Source organism: Saccostrea cucullata, unplaced genomic scaffold (assembly GCF_032062105.1).
Source record: "Saccostrea cucullata isolate Sc308-1 unplaced genomic scaffold, CSIRO_AGI_Scuc_v1 ctg560, whole genome shotgun sequence".
Classification (NCBI taxonomy): domain Eukaryota; kingdom Metazoa; phylum Mollusca; class Bivalvia; order Ostreida; family Ostreidae; genus Saccostrea; species Saccostrea cuccullata.
In genome coordinates, this window is record NW_026927138.1 from 32501 (window position 1) to 42112 (window position 9612).

Sequence of the window (9612 nt, forward strand, 5' to 3'; positions counted from 1 at the left end):
GGATCAAAGTTTTACATAAAAATATATAGGAAAAATCTTTGAAAACCTTCTTCTCAAGAACCACTGGGCCAGAAAAGCTGAAACTTATTTGCACATGGATGGATCCTGGGGTAGTTGATTTCAAAATGTCTTAATTATGATCAGTGGGGTAGGGTGGGGATACATAATGTATTATAAGGGGGAAATCTGGTAAAGAACAGAATGGTCAAAATTTCTCAGGTGAGCGATGTGGCCCATGGGCCTCTTGTTAAATTTAAAAAATGCATTCTTTTATTTAAGCATAATTTTTCTTGATATCTAGGCAATAAAGTGTTACAGTATTTTTTCATTTAATTGAGTGACTGAAAGTAATGGCGATCGACTTCTGCAGGATGGGCAATGTGATACCTTCATAGACCTAAAGAATACATGCTGAGCACATATTGCTCCTAATCGAGAATTAATGGGTGGAAGATCTGATAACCATATGTACTTAACTGTATGGGATTGTTTTGCATAACATGGAATAAAGAAAGTAATTTTGTAGACACTATATTTTGAACTAAGATAGAATGTCTTTTTTTTATTTTGGCAACTTCATGTACCTAATAATAGCAATTCTCCCGATTCCTTTCGACAAGACATGTAAGATCTGTTGTCGAAAAGTTTTGCTAAAAACAGTTTTTTCTTTTAATTTCTCAAAAATAATTTAGTCTATCTGTGTATTTTTTAATTATTAAATATTTCAAAGAGAGTAATGCTAAAACACTCGGGAATTCAACTTAATAAAAAAAATTCGATATCAGCCAGTGTAAAAGAAAAGACAATCTCGGCCTTATCCAAGTTCCCCTGCAGTTGAATTCTTTTTTATACATGTATATTTCTTTAAATTTGTAAATATACAAATTATACAGTATTAGTGTTAAAAGTTAAAAAAAGGCATGTTTAAATTAAAAAAAGAAGAAATAGACAGATTGTGTAACTGTAATTACGCTACATAAAATAATATATATTTCATATTTTTACTATCATTCTTCACAATTTTTGCAGTCTGACATCCAATAATCTGTAAATAATAAATTACAATAGGATCGAAAGACACTGGCATATTCTATTGTCAAAAAAAGTTGTTTTTTTTATAAAGCTTATTTTTCTCTTTTTTAATCTCATTGTGTTAGTGTAGATATATCATCGAAAAGGAATAATTGTGATTTGTCCGTGATTTTTTTCACATCTTCATAATCTTTGAAACCGCATATTTACAAAACATAATAAATACTACGACACGAGTAGATAATGTTAATGCACTCGCAGCAGAGTATAATGTTAAATATCAACAAATTGTAAATAATAGTATGGCAATTTGTGCTTTTGACAGGCTTAGATTTTGATGGTGAGAAAATGTTGAAATTACAGCTTAATTTAGGTCAGATTATTATGACATGGCCGCAGCTCTATCCAATACAAAGGGTTGATAACAAGTGTAACAGCGGGGATTCATACAGCGGAAAAGAAAATGGAGAAATGATGAGAAGCAGACCATCTCAATTTTCTCTCACAACAACCTAGTTCTTTTATCTTGAAAACGATGGATTTGTTTTTAAGTTCTGTGTTAAAACAGTTTATTTTTCCGTTTCCCGTTTCATATCCTACATAATGATTTGTGTGTATGGCAGTTTTGAAATTGGCGGCATCGGATATTTGCATTCTGCCCAGTGGTTCATCTACTTCAAAGACACAGAGAACACGAAGCAAGAAAACCAAGTTAGACTGCCCCACATTCTGTGAACGCAATTATTTCAGGAGTGGTTTAAGTGACGACTGGATATGAAAGTGACTGTTTTCTGATGAATGGAGAAATATTGAAACCAAGACCAAACATTGAACAATAAAGGTATATTTACAATTATATAATTATGTATATGTTACGATAAGTGTAATTCAGGTAGTGTCTTCAAATGAATTCTACCCTTATCTATAGTTCATGAGGATTTCGATCCTTGGTCAAGGTAATTACTTTCATTTATCTCTCTGAACTCCCCTTTTAAAATTCAAGGCGTTAGTAATTAGTGTCTTAATTGCATATGTCCTGTCTGAACTAATCTGAATGCAAAATCGTGATTAATGCAATAGTATATGATCTGGTTTTATATGAGAAAATTGACATCATCCTCAAATAAAATTTATCTTGTCTTAGTTTGTCTAAATGTGTGTGTAGACTGGGGGTATATGTACGTGTTCTTTAGATAAATGAAATTTCCATACGAAAAACCAAAGGAAAGACTATTTTTCGATTTTACAAAAATTGTGCAAGCACCACTGCTCGACTGTGGTGCGCAACATGTAATCCAGCATGCCTGAAGAAATAAATGCCCATGAGTTTTGAAAAATTGAAAGTTTAAAAACAATTATATGAGATGATTTACAAGTCTAAAAATTTTATCAATAGGTCAACTATGGATTTGTTCAGAATATGGCGGCAAGATTTCTTTTGGACATGTTGGAAATGCATTCAGCAAGTGTTCAATTGCATAAGCCATAAGGAAAGCATAGAAGTGGAGCTTCGGTCAAAGAAAGTAAATCTGATAGATGTGTTTGAAATCAAATTGTTCGACAATAATCAAGAGTGTGACTTGCCTCCTTCTCCTTTTTCCTTCTCGGATATAGACTTGACAATACAGTTTTCAACGTACCTTGAATATTGTTTGTGACGTCAACATGCTACTGCATGCACATTGAACCCCCTCCACTCGTTGAATACGGCTTGAAATCAGTCAAAAAAACTGTATGCGTTTGTATGGATTATATATTGTTTATTTATAGATTAAAAAATAATGTATTACATCATTAGTATATTGAGATAAAAATGTCCCTCGAAAGTCTTTTTTAAATAAGATGTAACATGTATGTTTTTTTCCTGTAAAAAGTGAATATTGTATCAATTCATTTTTAGAGGAAATTAACCCTCTGATGCTCTGCTGTTTTCTATATATAATGTTATTTTCTTACTGCGAATAATGACTGTAAAATCTAGTATGTTAAAGATGGTTGCTTCGGCTTTGAAATACTGAATGTGCAATGAACCAATGTGAATTTAGAGAAAACATATATACTGTAGACTTTTGCTATTTTCAAACTTTAAATGTTAGTAGGTAGCACTGTATCACTGATATTCTTTGGGAGGAAATTTACTCCGTATACATGGTCAATTCAAAAAGCTATGTAAACGATGGTTGCTTTGGCTTTCAAATACTGAATGTATAATGCACCAATGTCATTTTTGAGAGGAGATTTACTCTGTAGATTTTGTTAACTTGAAAATGTTAACGTTTTATAATAAATATGTTGAAAACTGTACATGTGTATCAGTGCTATACTTTGGGGGGGGTTAAGTTAAGTTGTCGAAAGGACGCAATATACACTGTATCAATGTCATGTTTGATAGGACACTAACTCTGTAGATTTTTGCTAATTTCAAATCGTAATTGTAGTAGTAAACACTGTATGAGTGATATTCTTTGGAAGGAAATTTACTCCGTAAAATCTACAAGCTATGTAAACGATGGTTGCGTTGGCTTTCAAATACTGAATGCACAATGCACCGACGTGAATTTAGAGAGGAAATTTACTCTGTAGATTTTTGTTGTTACCAAGCTGTTATAATAGTAGTGAACACTGTATCAGTGATAGTCTTTGGGAGGAAATTTACTCCGTAAAATCTAGCTGTGTAAACGATGGTTGCTTTGGATTTAAAATACTGAATGTGCTATGAACCAATGTGAATTTAGAGAGGAAATTTACCCTGTAGATTTTTGCTATTTTCAAATTGTAATTGTAGTCGTGAACACTGTATCAGTGATTTCTTTGGGAGGAAATTTACTCCGTAAAATCTAGCTATGTAAATGATGGTTGCTTTGGCATTGAAATACTGAATGTACAATGCACCAATGTGAATTTAGAGAGGAAGTTTACTCTGTAGATTTTTTGTTATTACCAAACTGCAATATTAGTAGTTAACACTGCATCAGTGACATTCTTTGGGAGGAAATTTACCCCCTAAAATGTAGCTGTCTATTACACTGTATCATCGTCGTTTTGAGAGGAAATTTACTCTGTAAATTTTTGCTTTTTTCAAACTGTAATATTAGTAGTGAACACTGTACATGTATCACTGATATTCTTTGGGAGGAAATTTACCCCCTAAAATGTAGCTGTCTATTACACTGTAGCAATGTCATTTTTGAGAGGAAATTTACTCTGTAGATTTTTGCCTTCTTCAATTAGTAATGTGGTAGTTAAAACTGATTCAGTGATAGTCTTTGGTAGGAAATTTACTCCGTAAAATCTAGCTATGTAAACAATGGTTGCTTTGGCTTTGAAATACTGAATGTACAATGCACCAATGTGAATTTAGAGAGGAAATTTACTCTGTACATTTTTGCTGTATCTAAATTGTAATTGTTGTAGTGAATACTATATCAGTGATATTCTTTGGGAGGAAATTTACTCCGTAAAATCTTGTTATATCAAGGATAGTCGCTTTGAATTGACTACTGTATTTTAACTGTATCAGTGTCATTTTTGAGAGGAAATTTTACCCTGTAGGTTTTTGCCTTTTTCAAATTGTAATGTGGTAGTGAAAACTGTTTCAGTGATAGTTTTGGGAGGAAATTTACTCCGTAAAATCAAGCTATGTGAACGATGGTTTGCGTTCATTATACGTTTGATATTCGCACCAATAAATATCTTGTAAACTGTGTTATTTGTTGAGTTTTGTCAATACCTAAGGGCAAAATGCTTAAAACAGAAAAAAAGATTTTCTGTTTTGATTTTGGAATGCGTTAAATAATAAATTAAAATAAAACGAATATTAGAGAGAAATATGATTATGACTTCATAAATATAATATTTTTAAAGAGAAAACTTGAAATTCATCATTGTTAGCAATAAAAGAATCATTATTTGCAAAGTATGACCAGTATACTAGCATCGTCTTTTTTTCCCATTGAAACGCAATTAAAATTTAGGATGTTTCCCTTTCATGACTGACTGACATTTTGAATTAAGTCTGGGATTATTTAATAATCTAGAGGCCAGAACAGAGAAATTACATTATGAATATTTATCTGATTAGAAATCAATCAGAAAACATTTATGTCTGATATGTTAAAAAAAATACTCTAAATCCTTGAGGCGGATACAAAATTTAATTTAAAAAAAAAGAATGGGAATAGTGAAAAAAAAACTCAAATTAGTAGTACTCAAAGTGGATCTTAGGACCTATGCACATCAATTTAAAAAAAAAAAAGAAGTAAGTTATGTGTTGAAGTTATGCATCTTCAATACATTTTTGATTATCATGGAGAAAAAGACAAAAAATTCGCCGGTTACATATTGATGAATCCGTTTCTGTGGGACACTTCTAATTTCCTGGCTCTGATATGTTTCTGAGCAAAAGAAAGCGTTCGTACTTTGTCAATTTCTTTAGTAGTAATGAGACGACATGTTAGAGGGATTAATATTTTCAAGTTTTTATATACTGTATTACAGTGGATTAGCTATATACTATTTGCAAGCGTGCAGTATCTACACACTGTACATTCTGGGACTCAATCTTACATTTCTAATTGTTTTTAATTTCTGTTGATCACCCCCCCCCCCCCTCCGCTTTGGGATGTTAATGCTGCTTCAGACCCTTTTGCTTGAGTCAGAAAAGCATCCACATTATCTTTGCCTAATTGTGCCACTGGAATAAACATCTAAAGCCATCCTATAAAATCAATTATTTTATACACTTCATGCTAGTAAATTTATTTATAAATATTACAATTTTCAGCTACTTAAACTCAATTTGTTCACACCTGCAAATATGCGTAAGCTGTGCATTTCTTTCATTTCATATGTTCCTGAATTTAATGTGATATTCTTAAGAAGTGCTTTGGAATGTTGGTTTTAAAAATAACCTGTTTAAAATGGGCAAGCAATTAGATTAAGCAATTGGATCAGAAAATTCGATAATCATGTGCAGAATGCAGATTTTTAAAATTAGGTCCCTGGTAAGCCACTTACCTCAATAGATAATATATCTACATGTATTTTCATATCGTGGCATTAGCAGGGACATGCGGTATATGATTTTTTTCTTAAATTCTTAAAAGTTCTAGTTGATATTTTTATATACATATTGCGAGCATTTCAGTTTAAAATCTATTCAAATCAATTTCAATTTCTGTTTTTTTTTCTTTGGGGGTGGGGGGTTGGGGTGGGGAGTTATACTGATAGGAGGAATATCAAATAGAAACTACGTACGTATCAAGCTAAGAAGTTATCACACAAACGTTATTTATGTTATCATTGAGGGGACCCAAGCATAAAGTACAGCGTTTACTTACTAGTATGTTTTACACAGATTACACAGTTTAATACATATCGACAAAATTAGGGGGTGGGTACGGTCCCTCAAGCCTCCCCTTCCGGTTTCTATGGGCATAAAAAGATGAATTCTGCATGCACATTTACATGGAACAATTTCCGTAATAAAATGAATGTTCCGAAAAGAAAAATTCACTGGCGTTTCGACCTTTAAGTATTAGGTTTCATGCACAAACTGTCTGTCTGTCTAGCTGTCCCTTCGTCTGTCACACCTTATATCTCAAGAACTGTAGGAGGTATGGATTTGATATTTTGCACATACATGTACATAGCTTTCTTAAACTTGATCTTTGATTTACTTTTTTAAATGGTTAGCAATACCGATATACAACTTATATTCTTATATATAAGAGGTAAGTCTACGCTACTTGCACATGTAATTAACATGTGTACTGTTTGTCGTATAACCTTAAATGAAAAAAAAAAAAAAAAACAATGTAACGCTTGACGTAACACTTCACCACTTGACCTTGATCTTCGACCTACTTTGCAAAATATATTGCAGAAGGTTGAATCTAATTTATCCCTTTTGAATTTAGAGATGTAGTGATTTGATAATTAGCTCTTATACATGTTTATGAGTTCATGACAATGTATATTCTGACACTGCATGAAATACAGTTGCCACAAAAGCTGAAATTCAAGTAATATGAAAATACATCGGTATTCCAAAATGAAAGAGGTTGACTGACAATTATGGTTAGGACGGACTGAATTCTCGTTTGAAGGATTATTTAAATCACTCATAGGAGTTAGGGATTGGTATTTCTGATTGTCAGAACGGTATTTAGAGTTACTTAGTACCTTTTGTATCCCAGATCGTATTTTTTGTAAGCTTAAATAAAGTTAAGAGCATTTATTTTGTCAAAAAATCTCTTTTCTAAGCGAAGACTGTGACTTATTTGCAAAACATTTCCTAGGCAAAATTTGCATAGAAAAGTGTTGATTTTATAAATAAAATACTTTTTATTTTTACTCCTCATTCTATCCTCCGAATGAGATATGCAGTAATTTTTAATAGCGTACAGACTTTTAAAAAAAAATTGTTTTGTGAATTGTTAAAAACGTTCATATTTTTTCTTAATCTTTTACATTATGACTTTTTCCAAAAAAAAGGCGGATTTTTTTTATGAGTGTGACGTAATACTAGTAAAGGAGCTGACGACATTAAATCAGAATTGAAATGTCTCTGTGTTCGTTATTTAGAAATTTGTAATTTTAATCATTATAGATCTAGTCAAAAATTATCTTTAGGATGTCATTAAAAGAATATGTAATACATTCTGATACTTGTAAGCAAAAAATCAACTGTACAAATTAGACACTGTTCTGGCAGTAAGAGGGTTAAATAGTTTACATTCTCCTGATAGTTAATGAATAATCGCACTGAACAAAGGATATACGTTGCTATTAATAGCCTATTAATTAAATTATAAATTAAAACTCCAATGCTACTAGAAAAATTCGTATTCTATACAAATTGTATTTAATAAATTATTTTCTTTTAGTTTTAATAACTAGGTTTAAAAATTAGGGATGATATCAATTTTATTTAAGCATTCTTGTAAATATAAAACCAGTGAATCTAGTCCTCTGAGTTACCTCTGCTGCGTCATGTCAGCGCTGATGAAGTCATATTTGACGAAAGACTTTCTTTTATTACTTGACTGTATTGCTATCAAGTATTGTCATTTTTACAAGATTTTATAAATAATTGATAAAATAAATAAAATCAAGCTGTTATTTACACATGATCGTATGGTTGATTAATTTTTGTGGCTTGTTAAATTTCAATGACGTCACATTTAAACTTCCAATACCGTGTACAAGGAATGTGAACTCTGACCATCCTTCACATACCTAAGTACGTTTTGTATTTTGACACATGCATCCTAATTGCAAGTGTAAATAATCCTAGTGTCAGATTTAATAGGTGTTGCATCTTGACAGATCAAATTGAACTTGTTCTATTCCGTGTGTCAAGATGCATGGAACTGACCAATGAAAGAAAGGTCAAAGTTGAGATTGAATCATAAGCCTTACTTTCCTTCATATGGTTGCAAAAATTGCTTCCCAAATTACAAAAAACAAAGGAAATACTGATTAAAACTACAATTAGAAAAAAAAAACTAATTAATAATTATCATATAGATGAGGGTTTTTTAAGAATATATATAAATTATATCTTCCAAGAATTATCATTTAAAGGAAATTAGGAATAATTTCTTCAGCTAAAATAGTTCTGGTAAGGGAGTTTGAAGGTTTTGTAAATTTTTAAGTAGATAAATTCCATCTTGATAAAGTATTCTAAAAATGCATGTGTCCAGAGACATATAGTGTAAATAAGAAGACACATGAGTTAAAATAGAAGAATGAGTTTCGATGCATGTATCAAGATGCACAGTGTAAACCAGCCCTAAGATGCTTACATAATCTCTATAAACGTCAAGTATTTTTAATGATGAATGAAACTCATACTATGTATTACATTTTGTTTTAAAGACGTACAACACACTGGGGGAGATAACTCTTGCGATTTCAATTGAACGTTTGACGTGACGTCAAGTTTAACGTCAAAAATAAAGCGTCAAAACGACGAGTAAAACGATCCCGATGTATATCAATCATGAAAGAAAATTGGGATATGGGGCTTGGCTGTGATTGACAGTGCGTACCATACTCAATCAATAAGTATTTTTTTAATTAACCCGATTAAACTCCGCAAAAAGCAAGACATAAAATACCATCCCTTTATGTTTATTTCATTTCATTTCATTTCATATGTACAATAAATTGTATTTTGATCAAAGCGCAGCATTTGTTTTATTCTGAAAATTTTGTTTTACATTGCCGAAATTCTCATTATGTACAATTGGCTATATAACATTCCAATTAATGGTCTTCATTAAATATGTGCATACACGATATAAATATTGTTTTTCTTCTTTAATTAAATAAAACAATAATAAATAAACAATAAGCTTTTTACAATGTAAAATCGATGTTTTTCTCTGACCCTTACTGATCAAAGAGGAACAACTCTGAAAATGTAGGAGATGTTTATTTTCCTCCCTTTATTCTCTGTTGTCCACAGAATCAGATACATTTACAGCAAGATCTGATAAGTCCGAGAATTGAATACTATAGACCTCATATACACAATGTAAGTATAGAATTGAAAAGAATTGTTCACTTGTACTG